Consider the following 25,207-nt stretch of genomic DNA (forward strand, 5'->3'; position numbering starts at 1 on the left):
ATTTTGAATAATAATGATGATCAGTCTATAATTCAAAAGGCACTTTACTCCCTTCCAAAAAATGGTGCCAAATTAATAATGCCCGTCTAACTGCAAAAGCCTCTTTGTGTGAAACAGCCCATTTCCTCCTCTTTGTTTCAGAAAACCTTTATAAAAAGTACATACAATGTTGCAGATTCCCCTAAGGTTTTTTTGTAGGAAGACTGTGCCCACCAAAACATCACTACCATCAACTTGGATGATGAAAGTTTCCTCAGGATCAGGGTGTTTAAGAACTGGTTCTGCTGCAAATAATCTTTTCACCATGGCATTTGTAAGTCTTATAAATAAATATTGGGATATGCAATCTAGAGGAAGCAAGGATCAAAGGATACTTGTCTTTTCATGACATCATCCCAGTTGCTTAGAGGCTTCTGCTGCACACTTGTGAAGATGAGGAGAGGCTGTGTGTCCAGTCAAAGGATTTGACTGGACAGTTCGCAGTTTACAGAAGAAAATTACATGAAGTACGTGTAGTTTCACAGACAGGATATGGCTATCCCAATCAACATCTACCTTAAGGACAAGACTATGTTTTCTTTGTACGCTTCCTCTTTATTCCCCCCTTTTGAGACTTATCTCAACTTGTGACGATGAGTCTCAACAGAGGTCTTCTTTGGTTTGTAACCTTTCATATTCCCACATTGCCATTACCTGCGCAGTAGCTTTTCTTTCAGCAAGGAAAGCTAAGCTATTGGATATAGTTCTTATAAAAACCTAACCCCCAAAAGCCTCACAGCTACCTTCTGTTTGCTGGTTCAGCAATGGATAGAATCGCTTGCTTCCTTTCCTGTCCTAGGGCTCTCTGACCATGCTCAATATCATATCCCAAGTGCCTTACTTTCTGCTGTACCAACTGTACCTTCTTTTTGGACACCCGATCGGCATAGCCCACTGCAGCCCATAACTCCTGAGTTCAAGCGATCCGCCAGCCTCAGCATCCGGAATAGCTGGATTACAGGCTTACTCCACCATGCCCGGCTATTTATGACTGACCTTCCCGCTCCTGTATCTCCCAAAAACGTCATTCTATGGCCCCCTATATTCATAGTTACCAAAGGCTAGGGGGGGCTCCTCTAAGCCCGGTCTCTGTCAATCCCTCCAACTTGTCCCTGCCAATCCAATCCCCTCTATCTCACGTTCACCCTCCATCCTTCCTCTACCTCCTCGGTTCCCTCGGGATCCTCTACCTCTCAAGGGAAATCCAGTCTGTACCTTGCCTATAGACCTTCCTCTTCCAAAACCTGTCCTTCCTCTCCAGCCTCGTCCTCTCATCCCTCTTTTCGGACATTCCCTAGGCCAATGACCTTCTTCCCTACAATATGCACACTGGTCTTTCCTGGTAAAGCTACCACCAACAATTCCGTTTTCCTCTGCATTCGTGCTTCCCTCTCTCTTTCTCTCTATTAACATACACTTTCCTTGCCACCTCCAACAATTCACTGGTATTCTTTCCCAGAGCTTCTTCCAACCTCTGTAACTTCTTCCTTATATCACCATAACTTTGTGCTATGAATCTCTCATTCAATATTCATACATTGTCTGAGTGTCTCGGGTCTATCTGCGTATACATCTCATAAGCCTCTATCAGCCATTGCAAAAAACCTCTCTGGGCTTTCATCTGCTCCCTGCATTACCAAAGATGGCTTAGACATATTCACAGGGGTTTTTCCTGCCTTCCAAAGCGCCTCTACTGTTAAATTCTGATATTCCCGCAACAACATCCTTTGCGCTGCATCCCTAACGTTCCAATCTGGATCCTGCTCTGGTGCCCTTGTCTGCAACTCTGCCTGTATATTCTGCGTGTTAAGGTACCTGTCTATAACACACTTCCTATCCGCAGCTCTCCACTTGTGTTAGTTCGGTTAACTCTTTGGACTTCCCTGACAGATCCGTAACATTGTTTCCAATTGAACAAATCAGTTGCAGTGAAGGGGACATACTAGCAAACAGGTTCCACGTTCGCTTGTCCCGTGGCATCAATGACTCTCTGATCAACTTGCCTTAAGGGTGCCATGAGTTCCCCCCTCTTATATTCCGCTCCCCTTTTATATTCTTCTGCCTCCTCCACCCCCTGGACTCGAACCAGAGGGTTCACTAAGACCTGGCCCCTAACCACGTCTTGATTATTCGGCTATATTGCCGTTTGGTGTCTTTTGGATAAGGGACCCTGTATTGGGCATGATTGAAATATGTATCAAATCCCTTAAACATGCGCTCCAACAGAGTGCTTGCCACACTATTACCTTCATCTATCTCACCACTCTCACTCATAGAGAAGCCCCCCACCTCATCCTTGGGGGCTGTATGCACCCTTCTCCTTCGTTCTTAGGAGCCATAGGCTCCTTTTTTCTCTGCTTCTTTCTTACTGCTGGCTGTACTCCACTTGGTGTTGCAGCAGCTGCTGCCGCTAACGGTTAAGGTAGCAGGAGTGGACGTGGCACATACGGAGAGGGTCTAAGAATCACCTCCTCCTCCTCAACCAATACCTCTTTCTTCACATCATATTTCAGATATTTTCATGTCCTTAAATCTTTTTGACACATCCTCCAACTTCTTTCCTTTAGATCTGGCAACACAGAGTCAAACCATTTCAGCCTGACATTGTAATAGCTCTTCTGCCTTCTCTTCTACTACATTACACCACTGATCTATATACTGATATTGATTGGGGTAGTTTTCCTCATTTGCTGCTATCATGGCTCTGAGGTCGTTGATGAGCTGGTTTTTGAATGTACCCTCTTGCGGCCACCCAACCCCCATATGTGACCACTGCTTTTCACATAGAAACCTCAGTCTCTCTTTCGTCACCTTAGGATAGGGGACTTTATACTGCATATGATTAAAATAATCATCAAAACCTTTCAATCTGCATTCCAGCTGTGTGCTGGAAACATTGCTTCTCCCCCCCATTCTAAGAACACTGAAACTGACCTACGGTGCTGGACGTTCCAACGGTCACCGATAGAAACTGCAATGGCTTAACCTCCCACACAGTCTGACATACACTACTTTAGGATCGCCATCCCGAGTCCAGGAGGGTGATCATTCCCCCTTCTCCTATCTTCAGGTGAGATAGATACTTTACAACTTTAATACATACACAGCTTAACAAAGACTACTTTAGGATCGCTGTCCTGAGTCCAGAAGGGTGATCAGTCCCCCTCTTCTATCTTCAAATGAGATAGGCACTTCCCCCCCTTAACACATACTTGCCTGAGGCATCTTCACACTTCGTCCTCTCCCGTCCTGGCCAGGATTCGCGTTCAGACCTCCTTTCCTTCCCTCAAGGGATCTTGGACTAGCCGTCAGCACTGTCGGCCCTGCAGAGGTGTCACTGCTGTCTCCCAGAGGTGCTTTCCCCTGTGGCGCCTGGAGAATGATTCAGGAGTGGCCTCTCATCGGGTCCGAGGGGTCGGGCTGCCCTCAGCGAAACATCGCCTCACTATGGAGTCCCTTCGTGGTTGCCATGAAACTGTTGTAGAAAGAAGAGACTCACACAAGCTCTTCAGGAAAGGAAAGGTTTATTGTGCAGGTTCAGAAGGCTTAAACAAAGCAAAGGGTCTGAACCCCGAAGGGCTCATGAACAGACATATTTATACACCTCTAATTCCTAGTTATACATTGTTATACATTGTTCCTTATAAGGTTACAACCTGCACATTTTTATCAGACAACAGTTTACAGAAGAAAATTACATGAAGTACGTGTAGTTTCACAGACAGGATATGGCTATCCCAATGAACATCTACCTTAAGGAAAAGACAATGTTTGCTTAAACAATGACCTTTGTACACTTCCTCTTTACCCCTAAGGTTTTTTTGTAGGAAGACTATGCCCACCGTAGCATCACTACCATCATCTTGGATGATGAAAGTTTCCTCAGGATCAGGGTGTTTAAGAACTGGTTCTGCTGCAAATAATCTTTTCACCATGGCATTTGTAAGTCTTATAAATAAATATTGGGATATGCAATCGGGAGGAAGCAAGGATCAGAAGAGACCTGTCTTTTCATGACATCATCCCAGTTGCTTAGAGGCTTCTGCTGCACACTTGTGAAGATGAGGAGAGGCTGTGTGTCCAGTCAAAGGATCTTCTGTACAATAGGAATGTGCAGTACTGATTTTTTTACATGGTCTTAGTTAAAATAATGATATCCTTAATCATGAACAAATCTCAGATTTTTAAACAGAGTCCAACGGGATTATCTTTCCTACTGATGATAAAACATCTATGTGTTATGAACCTTTAGGGGACACTAACATTAACCAACCATTTTATTAAAAGTCTACAAATATGTTAGGCAACGTATCAACTATTTTTTGCCCTAAAATTCTCATGGTCAAATTCATAATAAAAGGTTTGAAGAGCAATATGGCCTCTGGAGAGGAATTTCTGCCAGCTGAACAATTCAAGAAATATCCCGACTGGTGGGACCCTCCATTGACAGATACTTTTATACATATAAATAATATCCGCCAAGCCCATTTGGGTCAAAGATGGCAACTGTAATTCCTATATATATAAAAAGGGACTTAAAGGGACCCTAGCAATTCCAGGCCCATTTCTCTAACAGATGTTGCTGTTTTTGTTAGCTGCGAAGTCGTGTCCGACCCATCACAACCCTATGGACAGCATTCCTCCAGGCCTTCCTGTCCTCTACCACTCTAACAGATATTGTGACTAAAATATATATAAATGTCCACTTGAAAAGAATTGACAGTAGGTGGATGAAAAGTGTATTCCTTGTAGAAGAACCAGCAGTCTTTAGGCAAATATGATCCACTATTGAGAATTCTTTTGTCTTGAACCATCTAAGTATAAAAATGTCATTCAGAGAAGATAATGGTTTGCTGCCTTTATAGCTTTTGACACAATAAACAAAGAAATATTATGGAAGAAATTGCCCTTAAAATGGAGCTCATGCCCTTAAAATGAGTGCCCTTAAAATGGAGCTCATGACGTTGTGGGTTCTCCATTAATGGAGATTTTCAAAAAGAGGCTTGACATTCATTTTGTCAGGATCTCTTGCTATGGGCAGGAGGTTGGACTAGAAAGCCTCCACGGTCCCTTCCATCCCATTTTTGTTCATTTGTTTGAGGGTGTGTTTGGGGCTCAATGGAGCCATGAGAAGTAAGATTGATATGTAGCAGAAGGTAAGACAAAGGTGTTGCCAATATGACATTTGGGTTGCATGTGCTGTTAAGAAGACTTGGCTCCTAGTCTCATAATAATTATCTGATTATGGATGAGTCAAAGTCAAAAGTGATGGTCTTTGGAAAATGACAGCATTGCCATATAGGGCTAATAGATAAGGAGGCAACAGAGCAAGTTCACACCTTTCCTTACCTGGGGGAACTTTTATCTGTGACTGGATCTGGGCTCCCTCAACGTCAAAGGAGCTCATTTAGAAGGCACAAGTGAATGCACTGTTAATTTTTTAAAACAAAATCATAGTTATGCAGCTTTCTTAGACTGAATTATTAAATACAAAATACTAACGTTACTATTATGCACTTATATTGAGCTGAAATTTGGGATTTAATTTATATCACTACTAGAACAAACCCGATCGCATCATCTGAGAAGTATCTTGAGGGTGGATAAAAGGACTTCAGGTGCTGCCCTCAGGGCTGAATTGGGAATTTATACAATTTATAAAATTGGAGTCATATAATAATGATGATGATGATGATGTTAATATAAATAATAATAAAGTCTTCTAGCCCAACACCCTGCTCAGGCAGGAAACCCTAGAGCCCTCTCTGTGGGAAGGTGCACTGTCACCCCAGTCCTAGGCCTTCAGATGGGTTTTACAAAACCTTTTCGCTTAGGCCTCCACTGCTGTGTGAAAAAAAAAGGTTCAATCAATCATTCAATTTCAACTTCTTGCAGGAAAAAAAAAGTTGGAATTGATTGATTGAACTTTTTAGTCTCACCCAGTCTGCAGTTACCACTGCAGCCATGCCCACCCAATGGCCATGCCCACCCAATGGGCCACCAATCCAGGTGGCAAGGCTCCATTGATGGTGGCCGTTTTTGCCGTCAGCCCTGCTGTTTTCCGTAGAGCTGCCAAAAACAGCGACGATCAGCTGTTTGGCGGCTCGGAAACCCGTTCCTTGGGAGAAGAGGAGGGGGTGAGCGCTTAGGCAGGGGTAGAGCTCCCCTAGATCGCCAGAGTTAAACTCTTGTGCTTGAAGGGTGTGAGCCCCCCTGAAGCCTGAGTATGCTCCAGACTCCAGGATGCCTCTGCTCCAAGGCTTTGGAACAGAGCAGGACGCTTCAACCATCCCTGCCATCGATAGCTAACTGTGGATTACTTGGATGCAGGCAGAGCTGTGCAGGAGAATGCTGTAAAGCAAGTATTTGAACTTTAACTCAGAGTACTTTGTGGAAAAGTTGCAAGCGGTGCGGAAAGTGAAAGTGCTCAATAGAATTAAGTGGTGTTAAAATGGCTTCCAAACCAACTAACGTTCCTAGAAGTGCTGGTGCCTTGCCTGTTCAGCAGTCTTCATTACAGGCTTTGATGCCTCCTCCTGTGGCACCCGCACCCGCACCAGCTTTAACAATAAAAGATTTGCAGGATGCTTTGCAAGAGGCTTTGAAAAAACAATCTCAACAAATAGCTGAACTTATTGAGGAGAAGAATACAGAAATAAGAGCAGACATTTTGGTTGCATTTCAAGGGCTTGCTGTTTGCATTGAGCATCTGGATGAGAGAGTGGAAGAGCTTAGTCAAAATAATATGAGATTAGATGCTAAACTGATGGACGCTGAAACTGTGATGGAAAAGATTGATGATTTAATAATGGTACAGTACCACGTTGGTACAGAACACACAGCGTTCCGTGCGCCTTTGGTGTCTAGTCATGCCAGCCACATGACCACGGAGATATCCTCGGACAAGCGCTGGCTCTTCGGCTTTGAAACGGAGATGAGCACCGGCCCCTAGAGTCAGAAACGACTAGCACGCATGTGCGGGGGAACCTTTACCTTTACCTTTATAGTACCACGAAATGGAGTTTGCTGTGAGAATCAGAGGTTTGAAAGAAGATCCTAAGGAAAATTTGAAAAAAGTATTGTCAGAAGCTCTTGAACAGGTTCTGGAGCGTTCAGCAGAAGATATTATGGTGGATATAGATAAAATATTTCGTGTTAACTCCTGGATTGCAAGACAAAGGAAGTTACCTAGAGATGTGGTGGTTTATTTTACGAAGAGAGCAATTAGAAATGAGGTTATTCAAGCCTTTTATAATAACAAATTTACAGTTGCAGAGCAAGAAGTTTTAATTCTGAAAGAGATTCCTCCAAGAATTTTAAGGAAAAGGAAAGAATTTGCTTTTTTGGCAGAAGAATTAAGGAAACAGGATATCCAGTTTAGATGGGAGATCCCAGTAGGTATGGTGGTCATGCACGCAGGCACGAGATATCATCTTAACACAGTTTTACAGGCACAAGATTTTTATGCTAATATTTTGAAGGCAGGCTCCCCACCATCCACGGAATTTAAAAGGAGGAATGGTGGAGAGCATCAGTCACGAAGGGAGAGTATACAAGGAACTGAAGGAGTTACTCAGTTGAAAGATGGAGAATCCCAGAAAAGTACAGGAGTGGATCAGATTCCAGTACCAATGGAAGAGGTTAGAGATCAAAGAATGACACAGGCTGCAACCAGACGAATGAGACAAGAGCAAGAACAAGAAAAAGCCATGACTACATCTCAAAAACTTACTTATAGTGAAGCAGTGGGAGGAGCGAAGCCAAAGAGAGTGCAGGTGATTCTGGAAGAGGCGCTCCAAAAGCTTCAGGTTGCAAAAGATGGCGACAAAGCTTCTAACTTGGAATGTTAATGGATTAAATTCTCCACATAAAAGAAAGAAAGTATGACTTGGAATTGAGAGATGTTTGGAGAGAAAGGAACTTGAAAGAAAAAGACTTTACTTTTTTCTCTGATAGGCATCCATCTTTATCCAGGATTGATTTTGTATTAATTACTAATGACTTTTTTTTCTAGGATTAAGAAGATTAAGATATGTCCAAGAACTATATCTGATCACAGTCCAGTATGGTTGGAGATAGAAAAAGATAATGGAGACAGATGGTCTTTAGACAGACTAAATGAAATTTTTTTTAGATATCAGGAAAATGTGGAAGAGTGTAAAAAACAGATGAAAGAATTTTTTAAAATTAATATGCATAAGGGTGCTCCTATTGAGATGGTTTGGGATGCAAGTAAAGCTTATATGAGAGGAGTGTTAATATATTTGAATAATAAACATAGACGTAAATTGGAATTTAGGCAGAAGGAATTAGAGGAGGAAATTAAGAGAAAAGAAAAGGCTTTAATTTTGAATCCATCTGATGGGAAGATTAAAGAGGTAATTACTTTACTAAGAGGTCAGTTTGATATGTTGATGGCAGATCAAGTGGCAACTAACTTACGGTATGCTAGACATAACACTTTTTGTAATGCTAATAAACCGGGTAGGTGGTTAGCTTACTTGTTAAGGAAGAAACAAAGGGTATGTAATATAGATAAAATAGAGTACAAGGGTAAAGTGGTGTATCAGCAGAATCTTATTAAAAAGGCTTTTGTTGATTTTTATTCTAAGTTGTATGTTAGAGATAAGATTCGAGATACAGATATAGATAGATACTTGCAGGAAGCTAACATTCCTGTTCTTACACAAGAACAAAGGGAAGGGATGAATCAATTGATAAATGATGAAGAAAGATTTTTAGCAATTAAGCAATTAAAGGTGGGTAAAGCACCGGGAATTGATTGAACTTTTTAGTCTCACCCAGTCTGCAGTTACCACCGCAGCCCTGCCCACCCAATGGCCATGCCCACCCAATGGGCCACACCAAGGCAATGAGCCACACCTACCCAGCATCCGACAATACATGAGTGGGTTTTGGCTTGCGTTTTGGGCACTCAGTCTCTAAAAGGTTCACCATCACTGCCCTATACCATTTCAGAGAAATGGCTGTCCAGTCTCTTCTGAAAAACTTCCAATGTTGGAGTATTCACAGCTTATGGAGGCAGATTGTTCCATGATTAATTGTTCTAACTCTCAGGAATTTTTTCCTTATTTATAGGTTGCTTCTGTCTTTTGCTAGATTCCATCTGTTGCTTCTTATCCTGCCTGCAGGTGCTTTGGAGAATAGCTTGATTCCCTCTTGTGTTTGGCAGCCTCTGAGATATTGGAACACTGCTATCATGTCACCTCTCGTCCTTCTCTTCATTAAACTAATAAGAGTCTTCAAACGCTAGTAGAAGAAAGAAATTTCATTTAAAACATTCTGTCAGAACCCATATTCTAACGGGGCTCTTTTCTTTCTTTAACTCAAACTGTGTTCTCTCTATACGTCTGGGTTCTGCCATGTTCCTGGATGGGACAGGGGAAAAGCACTGTGGGTTATTGCTTTATTTTCCTCTATTGCTACACTGTAATACTTTGCTCTTTCTGCATACTTCATCTGTGAACTATCTCTCCCCTTGATGTCAGCTAGAAAAGGGGGGGGAGGAGAAATGAATGCGCCTCCGGCAACTGGTTTATCTCCACATTCGGAAGGGAAGGTGTGAAGAGCCAACAAAACATCACTGCTAACCTGAGACAGCCCGGCGTAATCTACTCTTTCCCACAATGGACTTTAACACCTGGGGATTGGCCTATTTGAACTGACCGGATGTACTATGGGGTGGGGTTTGCTTGGGACACTTTTAACCTATTGATCTGAGTGGGAAACCCTCAGATCCTGTCTATTATGCCTGCTATCAGCTTCTCCTAATAAAAGTTCCTTTTGGAAGAAACTGCTTCTACGAGTTATGCTTTCTTAGGATGAGGTTTTGAAGTGGGCCCCGATACATTCTTGATTTTATATTAGGAACTATCATCTCCCTGTCTTTTTTGCCACTTGAGAAAAACCTAAAAAAATGCTGCACAAAGAATCCAAGATGTTCAAAATAGAGAAAAGTAGGGCCATCCTCAGAAAGGTTGGCACACTGAAAGGCATCAACTGCTACAAATGTACCTTCCAAATATTAAGTTAAATCTTCCAAAATCCTTACAATGAATATATTTGTATTTCTGGAGCTCCAGAAAGAGAAGATGTAACAGATCTATTATTTTGAATGACAATTATTTAAGAAAGAGGGAGATCAATATCTTGGATTGCACTTTAGAGAAGCAATCTATTGGGATTCCAATATTTGAAAAAAATGTATTTCATTTGCGCTCAGAATTCAAAAATTATATATAATAAAGCCCTATTTGGAAGGAAATTGTGGTCCGATTGTGGTAAATTCTGAGGTTATAAAGAAATACCATTTTCATTCTTTATGCTTATTCTATTTTACCTTTTTTCTAAATTTGGTTTTTCAATGCAATCTTGTTAATTTTCTGTGTTTTGTATTCTGTATCGTGATATGGCCTAATGACTAATCAACAGGAAACCTTCTAATATGTGCATGAGGAAAAAGTTGGATTAATTAAAAGCTAAAAATTGGGACTTGGTAGGATGCCAAATGTAACACAGAATTTTTCATTGTTTTTTCAGGTCAGTGGAAGAATTGCTTCAGAGGCTCTGAGTGATAAAATTCAATTCCCTTTTTTCCATCTGATGCTCCCCAAAGAAGGGAACCAGTACCCAGGAATTGTCCAAATTCTCCTCCATTTTGGATGGACCCTGATTGGTCTCTTTGCTCCAGACACAGAGAAGGGAGTGAATTTCATGAGGACTTTTACTCCTATGCTTGTCAAGAATAGAATTTGTGTTGTTATATCACAACGATTCTCCACGATTGGACATACCCCATTCCTCAGGGATGCCCTCTCTAAGTGGAGACAAGTCAACATCTTTGTTCACTTCATAGAATTTGATTCCCTTTGGGCCAGAATTCTTCCCTTCCATTTAGCACTTGAAGGTTTGCCAGGACCCATTGAAGGGAAAGTCTGGATCATGACATTGGTTGGAGGTTTTTCAGTTAAAAAGGATAGGCATCTCAAGCACGTCCATAGTATTTGGAGTTTTCCCTTTCAGAAAAAGAGTTGGAAAAACGATAATTCCTATAAATCACCTTTCTTTATGGAACCTGAATTCCAAGCTGAGTTTTTTCACTGTTCTGTTTCAAAACACACATTTTCTGTCAAAGGCCGTAGAAGATGCACCCAGAAAGCACCAGTGGAGACCCAAGAGAAAAAGAATAGGATGCAGGTCACAAATGCAGCCATTACTTATAGCATCATTAAGATTCTGGTCCACGTCTTAAATGCTGCATCCAAACCCCAGAGGAGAAGGAAGAAGGGTGAAGAGAGGTTGGGGGCTCCAAAGCTGCAGCCGTGGAAGGTATGGTGTCCGAACAAGGATCCATCAAACTAAATTCCTTTTCAGGGTCTTTTGTACTGTCTGGACTTGGTGGTTTAAGATCTTAAGCTTCTGTACAATATCTCCTACTTATCAGAAGAGTGCTGCATTCTCCCTTCAACAACCAAGACCTTTTTTATATTAAAAAAAAGTTCCCAGACTTTTTCTAATTTTAAGTTCCCGTAAACTAGGACAAGAAACAAGGGCTGGAAACAGATAAAAGAGAGAAGCAACCTGGAATTAAGGAGAAACTTCCTAACAGTGAGGACAATTAACCAGTGGCGCAGCTTGGCTTCAGAAGTCATGGGCGCTCCATTACTGGAGATTTCTAAAAAGAGACTAGACAGTCACTTGTCTGAGATGGTATAGGTTCTCCTGCTTGAGCGGCGGGCTTCACTAGAAGACCTCCATGGTCCCTTCTAATTCTATTCTATTCTATTCTATTCTATTCTATTCTATTCTATTCTATTCTATTCTATTCTATTCTATTCTATTCTATTCTATTCTATTCTATTCTATTCTATTCTATTCTATTCTATACTATTCTATTCCATTCCATTCCATTCCATTCCATTCCATTCCATTCCATTCCATTCCATTCCATTCCATTCTATTCTATTCTATTCTATTCTATTCTATTCTATTCTATTCTATTCTATTCTATTCTATTCTATTCTATTCTATTCTATTCTATTCTATTCTATTCTATTCTATTCCAACATGATTCTTCTGCCTCAAGTCTTAAAGCAGCTCCTTTGATCTCTTCCTCCCTTCTTTGTCCATGACTATAGCTGGTGAAAATTTTGCGCAGTGTCTTCTCCAAGTGTGGTTCCTGCAAGAGGACCTGGTATCATTCCACTGCATCATTAATGATATTATCGGCAAATTAATAATACGGTTATTATCGTAACATTAAAATATTACTACTACTTTATTATAATCAGTAACCATTCTATGCATAGAATAATGTGAGAAAAACTACAAATAAAAAATTAATACTGTACAGATTATAGCTGCCATTCATTACATTCACACAATTGTGAATCAAGTCCTGGATGCTAACAATTAGTTAGTTTCCTATTGAATTTTACTGATGCACCTCTCCCTAACAGAAAAACATATTTTTTATTTTCTGGAAGCTGAAAGGCCCTGCCTCAGTTGAATCTCTCAAGAAAGCAGAACTCTTGAAATTGGCATCATATCAAAAGGAACATTTATTGAGAATCAGTGACAGCAAGAGAAGGCAGGCAGAATCTGACATTCCCAGGTAAAATTGTTAGGCTAAACACCATTGTTCAAAGACCAACTGCCCAGTCCATAGGAGCCAATCTAGAGGTGCAAAGAGGTTGTGAGAACTCCAGAGGGAAACTGTGGTAAGATGTTCCCAGGCATTTCTTCCTTGGTGTGGCGAGGCACATGATCTCTGGCAGCAGAACCAAGTCAACAAAGCAAAGCTAAACACATGACAGGAGACCTCCAAAGGTCCCCCCTTCCATCAGGATGGCAGCATCCTGACAGGGACCTATAGGGACCTGAGAGAAGTTGGGAATTTTTAAAGGAGACCAAAATAACTTTGTTTAAGTGTTATTATAATTTTTGCATCACAAAATCACAATTTATCTACTTCCTTTATTAAAGGAAATATAGAGAAAACAATGAGCAAGGTGTAATTGTTTTTCACAACTCCCCAATTTCATCAGTAATATTAATATTTATTTGAGTACAATTTTTGAGACAGTTGTATCCACTTAATTATCTCATACTATCCAGCACTCAGTAGAATAGATCCCCATTCATCACATCATGAAGCATTTTGCTAATTCTTTCCTAAAAACAACCTATACCACCAGCATTCACACAATCTGTTAAGGAAGTATAACGATGTCAACTTTCCGATGTATGGGCTTTTCAAGTCCTTTATTAGCCTAATACAGTGGCAATTGTTTGCTCAAAGGAAGCTGGAATGTGAAATCTCCACCCCTTGCTCAATATATTTAAACACAATTCTCCACCTTTCTAATTTTGCCATTAATCATATTCTCCAATTAATTTAAAGAATCAGTTTCCCTTCCATGAGAAAACCCTCCAAGGTCTTATCTTCTTAGTTAGAAATGGCCTTGAAAGGTGCAATCCTACTTGTCCCCCCTTCCAACCTTAGACTAAATGTATTAAGGCAATACACAAGTTTAACATATGAAATAGCTACTCCTTCATCTCTTGTCAAGCAATAACTTTCGATGTTAGCAGTGTTGACAAACGATACATGTGAATTGGTTTGGAGGACAAGAGAACGAGATGCAGGAAAGGATCAGATAAGATGGTTTGGGGGGGAGGCAACCCACAGCTGCGTATCAGGCAGAGAAATAAACTCAGAAAAAGTCCTCCCTAAATTTGACTGTCAGAAGAGATGGTGAAAGGTTTGTGCTTCCACACTGCAAGATTTTGTTCATATAGCCTTACAATAAAGTAGAATTACTTCATCTGGTCATTTTCCAGTCTCCTCTACCTGAATGAAGATTAGCCTTGCAATTTTCTTCTTAACAAATTCTTGCTTTCTCGTAATCACCCTGTTGTCTGCAAGGAGATTATGAATATTCTAGTTATTTGTGTATTTTGTTTATGTATTTGTGTATTTTGAAAGGTGATCTTTGCTAGATTTTTATATATGAGTGACAATTTTTGTTAATTATATTTTGTCAATATGCATTTTATCAATATACTGCATGATTTAGAAATATTGCTGAATCTTTGTACTTTAATTTTGAAGATAATGGTAACCAGTGCTTTTTTTGTAAAAGAAAAAGGTGCCGGAACTCACACATGTCATACAACCCGCCTTGGCTACCCTACAAAGTTCCTTCCCAAAAAGGTGCCGGAACTCCGTTCTGAGTGTTCTATGACAAAAAAAGCCCTGATGGTAACACTTGTTCTCCCAACTCACAACATTTGCAAGTTAAACCACCATAGAAGAAAGATTCCAATGTAAAAAGTGATAAGAGATAAGAAACCAAGATTTCTGCTTTTAAATTCCTGGATGTTTCCATTCTAGTTCCATCCATTTCTAAAGAAGGGGGAATTGTACAATCTTTCCCTGCTGAAAGTCTACTTGGATCAGAATGGAGACGTAGCAGCAGACCTGAGGATCTTGAGTAGGGTGATTCTCCCCAAGGAGGATCCCATCAACAAGCAATTGGGGAGTTTTGAAAGACAGAGACTTACAATCAACCAAGATGCTATTTCACAGCTAAAGTTGCTCAACAAGGTGGGGAAAATATTGGTGTCTTTTCTCATTTTTCCAAAGCCAGGCTAAACCCAGTCAAGTGGGCTAAACCCAGTCAAAAATGTGGGCAAGCTTCACTGAGAATTGAATGTGTGGAATAAACCTCTATAATTTTCTTAGGCAGATAAGCATGCTTCAATTCTGTTGACCAAGGCTTTTCTTCTTCTTCTTTTTGAAGAGATTTTATTGGTTTTTATAGGGTTGGGGAGGGGGATGAAGGGGTGGGGATTAGGGTTAGGGTACAGGGAAGGTTGGGGTGAGTGTTGGGTGTTCCCCCAATAACATTCAATATTTGGCAAACAGCATATTGTCTGGGTAAATATATATAAATTAAAATGATAAAGCTAATGATTGATAATAATAAGCATAGTAAATTATCATAAACAATATTAAGTTTTCAAGGCATATTATTTTTCTTACTAAAATAAAGTCAAAATTACATATCACATTCCTTTCTCTCTAATTCATTTATCTAGCCATTGATAAAATTTATTCCAAGTTCTAGATTAAACTGAATGCTCTTTCTCTTTAATCTCTAATGTTAATCTATCCATTTCTGCACAATCTAATATTTTCTGAATTAATACTTCTTCAGTCGGTAAATTTTTATTTTTCCAATATTGAGCATACATAATTCTCGCTGCTAGCGGTACATGTAACATTAAGTATCCACTCTCCTTGTCATAGTTGGGAACTATCATTCCTAACAAAAATAATTCTGGTTTGAATTCTATTTGTTTTTTTTAATTCTTTTCTCCAACCATATGTGTATCTTAAGCCAGAACCTTTTAGCTTTAGGACATGTCCACCAGATATGAAAATAAGTACCTGCATTCAAGTTTACAGTTTTCATCATTGTTGTGCTCTATTTCCTCTCCAATCATTTTATTGGATTGTGGTCTGCCCAGTCATTGGTTTCGATTTCCGCCTCTTGAATCTTTAGTTTCAAGTCTAACAAAATCCATATCATGTTGATTCTTGACCATGATTTGTGTCTATTTGAGTAAAATATATATTGTAGTTTCTCTGGGCTTTTCTCTCGCCATGTATCTAAAATGCTGAATTCTTCTATCATTTTTGAAAATGCTCTAGATAACAAATTTCCTCCTTTCCTTCCTTGCTTGGCAGTTTTATAGTCCAAAGTTCCATCCACTGTTGCATTAAAGTCTCCCATTATACAAACATTTTGGTAGTTTAGGTCTAATATTTTCTTACATAGTTCAAGATAAAATTGTTCTTGGTTATCATTAGGTGCATATATTCCAATCATTAAGGGGGCGGAGCCAAGATGGTGGAGAGGCAGCAAAGGCTGTAAAGAGCTCCTCCAAAAGTAAAGGTTTTATTTTATTTTACTTTATTTTTATTTTAACTTTTTAACCTCTTTTAATATTGTATTTTAACCTACCTTTTTTAAACTTTTTATACCCATTTTTAACCCATTTCAACTTTTTAAACCATAGTTTTAAACTTATTTTTAAACCTGTTTTAACAAACCTGAATGGGGAAAAGAAGGAAGAGACAGCACTCTGCAACAGAAAGTATATCCAAGCCTTTGAAGCAGCAGAAAATGGAGGATTATATTACAAACAGACAGTCTGCTCCAGTAAGTAACTCATTCGCAGGCACCTTATCAGATAAAGTTAATTTATGTGACTCATTGGAATGGGACTTACAGGCCGAAGTGGAGAGCAGACGGCGTGTGGAGTTGTCTTCCTCCCTCTTGGAGAATGGCTCCCCTCCTTGGAATCTGGCAACAGCCTCTTTTACACAGGAGGGAGATGTAGCAAATTTGAAGGGGGAAAATGTGACAGACTTCCTCTCTAGACAATGTTTGCTTACAGCCCAAACTGTAAACTCAATATATAATCTCTTGTCAATTGTCATGGATAAGGTTGATTGTCTGAAAGAGTCTTTTGCAGAGTTTGTTAGGAGCCACCCAAATACTGTGGAAGGACTTGGGAGGATAACCATGGACAGACATGGGATGGCTAACTCAGAAGGTGAAAGTAGAGAAGGACCTTGTTCTCCTCCCAAAAATTTGAACACCTACAGAGAAAGCACTCAATCAGGCAAAGGTCTAAGAGATGACCAATATAACTACAGTCTGCAAACTAACCAGGTTACTTTGCAAATTTATGACAAGAGAGTAAATAGAGGGCGTTGGAGCAATAGAAAAGCTATTAGGCTGTCCCTGAGCCAGCTGCTCCGCTGTGAATCCACTCTGATAGATCTACTACATGTAGAGTGGCTGCCAGCAAGAACACAATGTATGAGAATTCTCCTATCATTCAAGCAGCCCACAATTCCCTCCATGCTCTTCAGAATGAAGCCCTTTCTGAGCTTTTTCTCTATATTTCCAATAAGGGTCTTTTGCTCAGAAAAAGTGTGCCCACTCCTGAAACTGCGTCACCAAGAGGGAACTGTTGCTTTAAATCTAGGCTGCAACAGCCCTCACACTACTAAGCCTGAGGCTGCTGCAACTGAACTGACCCTGAGAAAGCAAAGAAGCAATATACGAACTGTGTTACCCACAGCTGCAGGAACTGCTGAGGATGTGCCAGAGGAAATGTTGATTGACCTATTCAGTGCACTGCCAGAACCTGAGCAAGTTAACATCATTCAAAGATTGGACGACCTAAAAGAGGCACTGACAACAACCCAATCTACAGCAAAGCCTCTATTTAATTTGGATCCACTAAACACACAACCTTGTGACAAGATATTTAATCAACAATCTGCCTTTACCTCAACAGTAAAAAAAGGTGTTGTCACACAGGCTGAGAGTGGAGTAACTGCACTGACTGACCCAGCCTCTGAGAAACAACTGAAAGACAAAGGGCTTCATCACACAGTGCCCCCTAAGCTGACAAACACTAAGGACACAATCCAGCTTCCATCCTCATCTGATTTAGAAGTTCCCACAACATCTCTCCACAAGATGAACCCTCAGCCAAGCCCCTCCAAAAATGGACATAAATCTACATTTATAGACTTAAGCCAGAGTACCTGCTCTTTGGAAAAAAAATCATTCTTGGAGCAAGAGCAGAGGCACACTGGCAACCGAGATATAGAGGAGCAACAACAAGTTCTGCAACCCACGAGGAGAAATATCGAACCTCACAACAACTGTGTTTATATGGGAAGCTTAGATGATATTGACCCAGCTCCATTGTCAAGTTGACATCTGGCATTTCCACCATCTAGCCAATCAACCAAGTCAGACCACGTTGCTTCTGAGAACCCCATACAGTTGATGACCTGGAACATAGCTGGCTGGAAAAGGATGGTTGATAGTGGACTAATGAGCTTTCTTTCTAGATTTGACGTAATAGCCTTTCAAGAAACCTGGCTAACCGAAGTGGATGAACCAGTACAATTGCCAGGCTTTCAGGGATGGGCCTCCCCAGCCCTAAAAACAAAGAACAAAGGGAGACCCTCTGGTGGGCTATGCATTCTTATAAAGGAAGAGTTGCAATGGCAGGGAGAGAAATTATATAACGAAGATAAGTATCCGTACTTTCTAGCTGTCAAATTTGAATATGACCAGTTTGAGTTAATATTGGTAAATGTGTACATTCCTCCAAGCACATCCCAGCACTATAATTTTGAATATTGGATGGGCTTGGAAGTTATCTTAGAAGATTTATCTATATTGTACCCTCAGTCCATAGTGGTATTATTAGGAGATCTGAACGCTAGACTGGGTCCCTCTCTGTATGAGCTTGCCCAGAAGAAGGGAATCCCAGGGGAGTTCTTTGATAACCATCCTCAGTGGCTCTCAAGAGACTGTAAAAGTAATGCCGCTGGCCTGCTCCTAGTCTCCTTAATTTTTAAGGGTAATCTCCAAATTTTGGGAGGTAAGGACAAGAATTATACATACCCTTATACATACCACTCAGCCAATTCAAGTAGTGTACTGGATCTCTTTTGTGTGTCTAGAGATAAGGCTGACCTCTTCTCAGAGGTCACAGTACACCTTAGCGACAATAGCGACCATCAGCCTGTAAGTGTGACATTGCGAGGCCGCTCAGATTTAAGACCATATAACATGGCTGATAGATGGCTCACCAAAAAGGTAGAGGTGACCCAAAATAAAAGGTTAATTTGGGCCAAAGTTGATACTAAGGCAATATTAGAATGCCTTAAAACAGAGAATGCTACTAAGTGGGCTAGAACAATACAGTCATCTACTACTGACTGGATGTCAGCCTTCAATGCATTCTCCAATCTGTGTAACATACTGAAGAAACACCTAACAGCTAAACCTACTACAAAAAGAGCCCAAGTGGGTAGACCTCGCTGGTTTGATCCTGATTGCCAGCGACAGAAAAAGAAATTGAAGGCAGCCATGAGGCTTGCCCAGAGGAATCCTACTGCCCATATACAAGCTAAGATGCTGCACACAAGAAGGGAATATAAAAAAACTATAACATTAAAGAAAAAACGTTTTGCCATTTCAATCTGGTCAGAACTTGAGTTGGCTGCCAGAAGTCATAATTCAGTATTATTTTGGCACTCAGTAGCAGGTATTCTGAAGGAACGGAGATTTGCATTTGACATACCAATCTCTGCTGCGGACTGGGAGAATTATTATCAGTGCTTGTTTGCCCCCACCGAACCGGTAAAGAAATTATTTTTAAACAGTGATTTGGTAAATCCTAGAACCCTCCCCCCTTGGCCACCAGTTTCAGAAAAGGAGATACAGTCCATCATTAAAAGCTTAAAGAGCAATAAAGCCCCAGGCGAGGATTTTTTACCAGCAGAATTATTTAAGAAATTTCCCAACTGGTGGGGCCCTGTATTAGCAGGTCTTTTTACACACATAAATAACACCTGCCATATACCAGACGGGTGGAAGATGGCAATAGTTGTCCCTATATATAAAAAAGGGAATAAAAAGGATCCTAGTAATTATAGGCCCATCAGCCTGATTGACATTGTAGCAAAAATATATGCTAGGTACCTTTTGAACAGAATTGAAATCTGGGTAGAGGAAAACAACATCCTCACAGAAGAACAAGCAGGTTTTAGACAGAACAGATCTACTATTGATAACTGCTTTGTTTTGAACCATCTAATTGCCAAATATGCCTATAAAAGGAGACCCCTGTTTGCTGCTTTTATAGACCTTACAGCAGCATTTGATATGGTAAATAGAGACGTACTATGGAGTAAATTGACATCTCTTAAAATAGAACCCAGACTTCTGGCTTTGATTAAAGCCCTTTACACAAGTACCTGTTTGAGGGTGCGGTATGGGGTTAATGGGGCCCTGACTAATAGGATTCACATAAATAAAGGGATAAGGCAAGGGTGTATCCTGGCCCCATTATTATTTAATTTATACATCAATGATTTGCCAGGGTTAATGAAGGATACCATGGTACACATGCCGATGATCCTAAATACTTACTGTAACAGCTTGCTTTATGCTGATGATATGATTTTATTATCATACTCACAAGTAGGATTACGTAGGCTATTAAGAAGATTCAGCTCTTATTGCCAGGATAACTCCCTAATTATTAGCAAATCCAAATCAAAAATAATGGTGTTTGGAAGAAACCATCAGAGACATAAGTGGCAATTAGACGGTGAACCAATTGAACAGGTTAATACCTTTGTATATTTGGGAGTAACTTTTTCCAAGACTGGATCTTGGGCCTGCCATCATCAACGAAGTACATTTAGAGCAAAAGCCCGTTTGAATTTATTGCTCAAACTAAAGAATCATAGTTACCCAGGGTCCCTAGCTCCACTACTCAAAGTTTATAAGGCTAAGGTTACGACAATGCTCCTGTATGGAGCAGAAATTTGGGGTCTTTATTCAACCACAGCTTTAGAACGAACACAGTCCCAGCATCTGAGATGCATTTTGGGTGTAGATCCAAGAACATCTGCTGCAGCAGTTAGAGCTGAATTGGGAATTCATACAATTCAGGCATTATCTAAAATTAGAGCTTATAACTACTGGTGCAAAGTTAATGAAATAGAGACTGATAGACTCCCCAAATTATGCCTACTAGAGCAAATAAAACTACAATCACAAATCTCCTGGATCACCAAACTAACAAATTTTGTAAGAAGCTGTGGCCTTCCTGTTTCTTGCGTAACAGGAGAACAATCTAAAAAAAGAGTTGCCCAAAGAATTAAGGATATAGAAGCACAAACTGATATAGCTATCCTTAGTAAGGTGGGTAACTTGAAATGGCTGAGTAAATACAAATGTACTTTTCAAGTGGACAGTTATTTGAAGTCACAACTCCCAAAACATCTTAGGGAGATATTTACGAGAGCAAGATTTGAACAGCTTGATACAATGGTCAGATATGGGAGATTTCATGCTATACCGTACAATGAGCGTCTCTGCATTTGCGGAGCGGCAGAGGTAGAGGACCTGGCTCACATCCTATTTGACTGTTGTTTGTATAAGAGGGTGAGAGACAGGTATCTTGGTCTATATACCAAACGAATGACCCATTGGGATCCCCATATCAAAATAACTTACCTTATGTCCGGCCAGAACTTGAAAATAACATCCAACGTAGCACAATATTTGAACAAAATGATCCAGTTAAGATCTGCATATGTGGGACTGATTGGGGTAGATTGTAAGGGCGACTCCGAAATATAATGTTTCCATATTTTATCTATATCTTAAATTTGCATTTTATTACTATTTTAACTTAAATTGTATTTTAATTCCATTTTAAATTGTATTTTATCAAATTCCATTTCGGATTGCTTTTATCTAGTTTTGGTGACGGTTTGTTGCTGGAACTTTGTACTTTGATATGGCCCAAGGGCTAATCAATAAAAGTTGTTGTTGGCCAATAATTAATATCTGCTTTTGGTCCATCATAATTTCAACCATTAGAATTCCCCTCTTCATCCACATAGATTTGTTTGGGACTCATCTTTTCTTTAATGTAAAAGGATATTCCTCTTTTCTTTTTGAGATGCCCATGCGAAGTAGAGTTCGCCAATTTTTGGTTGCTCTAAAATTTTGATATGTTTCCTCTTATTATGCGTTTTTGAAGACAAATTATGTCCATTTTTAATTTTTGTATGTAAAAAATTTTCTCCTTTTGGAGGGGGAATTTAAGACATTGATATTTATTGATAAGATCCCAGTCTCCTCCATCCTTTTCAATTATATCTAGGTCTTAATCTTCTAGTTGATCTTATCTGTCTCTGATCTCTTGGTCTTACGCCTTTTGCTGAGTAGGAGTATGTAGTTTTAGCTTCTTTAGTCTATACCCTCACTCTTTGGTTGGCCTCACCTTTAACTGGCATTTCCTCTTGTTTTTTGGGTTCCGGTTTGTCTCTCTCCAGAAAGGGTCTGTGACTGTCAAAGAACTCCAGTGTTTTAAGTGGGGTATCCAGTCTGTATCTTTTCGTATCCCAATAGATTAAAATCCTTTCACTCCTTTTTCAACAAGTTTCTTAGTTAGAAATTGGCAGTCTCTTCAAGCCTCTCTTATCCTTCTAGGGATTTGCTTGAGAACCACGATTTCTTTTTCTTTGTATTTCAACGGTTCATCTCTTACTTTTCTCAGAATCTCATCTCTTGTAGCTGTTTTATCAATTTGAGTTGACACAATAGGCCTGGTCTACTTCCCCTTCCATTTGTGACTTCCCAAATCCTAATACATCTGCCAGCAACTCTGTTATCAATTCTAAAATATCCTCTTCCTTCTCTTCTTGTATGTTTTGAAATCTTAAAAAGTATGATGCTTGCTCCATTTCTATGACTGTAAGAGATGCTTCCAGTTCTCCATTTATTTGCATCAATTTTTAGTTTTCATCTTTCAAGTCTTCCAGTTTCTATCAACCTCAGTTGACTTATGTTCCATTTTTTGAATTTTTTGTTGATTTTCTGCATGTGCTTAGATTGTAAGCCACCCTGAGTCTTCGGAGAAGGGCGGGATATAAATGGGATTAAAAAAAAATTGCAGGCTCATACTCTGGGATGTTTTTAATCAGCTGAGCACATACTTATAGCTGCCTCTCTCTAACCCCACTGGGATAGTAGAATTTAGGAAGGGGGTCCAAGACTTTCAGTTCACATGAAATAATAATGACTGGTGTGATGTAAGCTCATTTATGGATTGATTCAGCCAGTTTGCACCACTAATGTAGCTAATTTTTTTGTTGCCCAGGCTCAGAATGGACTTCTGGAAGGGGTGTTCACATATTTGAATCCCATCACTGGATTGATTGATTAAATTTATTTGCTACCCATCTCACCATGATCATGGCTTGAAAATTGAAGTACTGAAACATGACTTTGGTGAAAAATGAATCCCGATAGCAGAAGTAAAAAAGGCCAGTTTTGAAGGATATATTACTTAGATTTGGGCATTGGCTTATAAAAGTGCACTTCATCTGAAAATCCCTTGAATACAACTGTTTATCTTGATTGTTAGCTGCCTTAGGACACACTGAGAGGCTACAAATCAAATTGATAATAAATATAAGTATGTATTTCCGCATCACATTGTGTCACCTAATTGTATTCTCTCAACAGAAAGGACCTTGTGTTGGATACCTTGTGTTGAATATTCATTTCACAAGTGAGGCTCACACACATGACCCATGTGGTGCATCAAAACATGCCTGACTCACCCTTATTGTGGGACACGTTCTCATGACCTCACCTCTATCTCACCTCACTATAGTTTTAGAAACTAGTCAGTCAATTTTAGTTTTAGTTCACCAGCATGGTTGCTATATAAATTGAACAAATATATGTACAAATAAAGAACATCTTTAAGGTTGGCAGCCCTTACTTGTAATGAAATTTTCCTTTTTATGTTAATCTTTTTGGACTGCTTTCAAAGGGAAGCAGCTTTGTAATGTTTTATGTACTCCAGAAGAAAACTTTCCAGATCCTACTGGACAAAAGTTTGTTTCTTCCTCACAGTTTTATTCTAGTTTAATAAATCCAATGAAATGAAAATGTAATATATATATTACCATAAAGTTCACTCTAAAATTTAGTATTTATGGATATTTTAAAATCAAGTATTTATGAAGAATGGAGAAATGCATGTTAATTCCACTACGAGGAGGAACCCACCGGTTGCCACTTAATGGTTAATTTTTCTCTCAGTCTTATCCCTCCAGACTTTGTTAAGTAGAAAGGTACTATTTCTTTTTTGTAATCTGATATGTCAGAAGAAAAAGGAGGAACTGAATGAAGCATCTTCCTGCAATTGTATCTCCTGCAACCATTTGAAAGGGGTCAGAGATTTCATATTTTTTTGGCATTTCTTCTTTTTCTGTTTAGTCTTTGCCTCAGTCTAAATGTGTGGAAAAATGCCATCCTGGATTGGTCAAGCAGGCTCGAGAAGGAGAGCCATTTTGCTGCTACGACTGCGTTCCTTGTCCAGAGGGGACCATCTCCACTCAGGAAGGTGGGTGACACCATAGGGAAACTTTGATCAATATGCATGTTAAAGACACATGTAAATTTGATTTTTTTTTAGTTCTTAATTTTAATGGTGTCCATTTTCTTCCCTAAATGGGATTTATACGAAAAAATATCTTGAATGTTGAGGTAGAATGAAGGATGTTGTGGATGGCATAGAAAATCTCTCTTTTATTTGCCAGTTTGGATGTGTCCTTCCACATTTATCTTTGTTAGGAACATATGAATTCTCCGTATCTTGAGAAATGATTTTACATCTGTTGAAAGAAAAATCTTCATCAGGGTCCAGTCCAAGCTGGGAATAAACAAAATGGAAATTGCTTTAGAAAGAACGTTGAAGTCTATTGAAGAGAAGAGCCAGACAGAAGCGTGGCTCTGGGAAAGCTGACCACATGTTTTTGGAAGTGGTGGGTTTTTATACCTTCTGCGGCTTTTTATGTTGTTTCCTGTTCCTGTTTGAGGATTTGTATTTCCTTTGTCATGCACTTTGTATGTTGGCTTCAAGAAGCAAATGAAAATCAAACAGAGGATTCACCACAAAATCTTTGTGGATATTTCCTTCCCACCTTTTCTTATCTTTCCCATTTTCTTTGTTCTTAAATAGTGAGATACAAACAGTTACAACAGGAACAAAAAAAGAATATAGTCCTAGTTCTGAAAGGGGAAAAAATTACATGCTCTGTTGGGATGAAAAAGAACAGAAAGGGGGGGGGGAGGAGAACTAATAAAAGATCAATCTACTTACCATCCATTGATACCAATGTTGAGTTTATTCTCTCTTTAATATTATTTGCCAAATCTAGAGAGTATGGAAATATATCACTTCATCTTCTCATTTCTACAGTGTAAAAAGACTTTGCAGACAAAGTTTTTGTTTTATGAATTCCTTCATGAATTAATTTTCCTTAAGGTCAACATGCTACCTACCATGCAACCAGCACACAGGGCCCTGTTTCCAGGAGATGCCCAGGGCTGTTGAAAGAGTCATATTTTAAGGGATTTTTAAAAAGGCCTCATAGTTTGGAGATACTGTGAATTTCTGTGCTCTAATGATTATTTTTGCTGAAATTCACCTTTCAAAACCGTAC

The sequence above is a fragment of the Vipera ursinii genome (assembly GCF_947247035.1).
Source record: "Vipera ursinii genome assembly, chromosome: 2".
NCBI lineage: Eukaryota > Metazoa > Chordata > Lepidosauria > Squamata > Viperidae > Vipera > Vipera ursinii.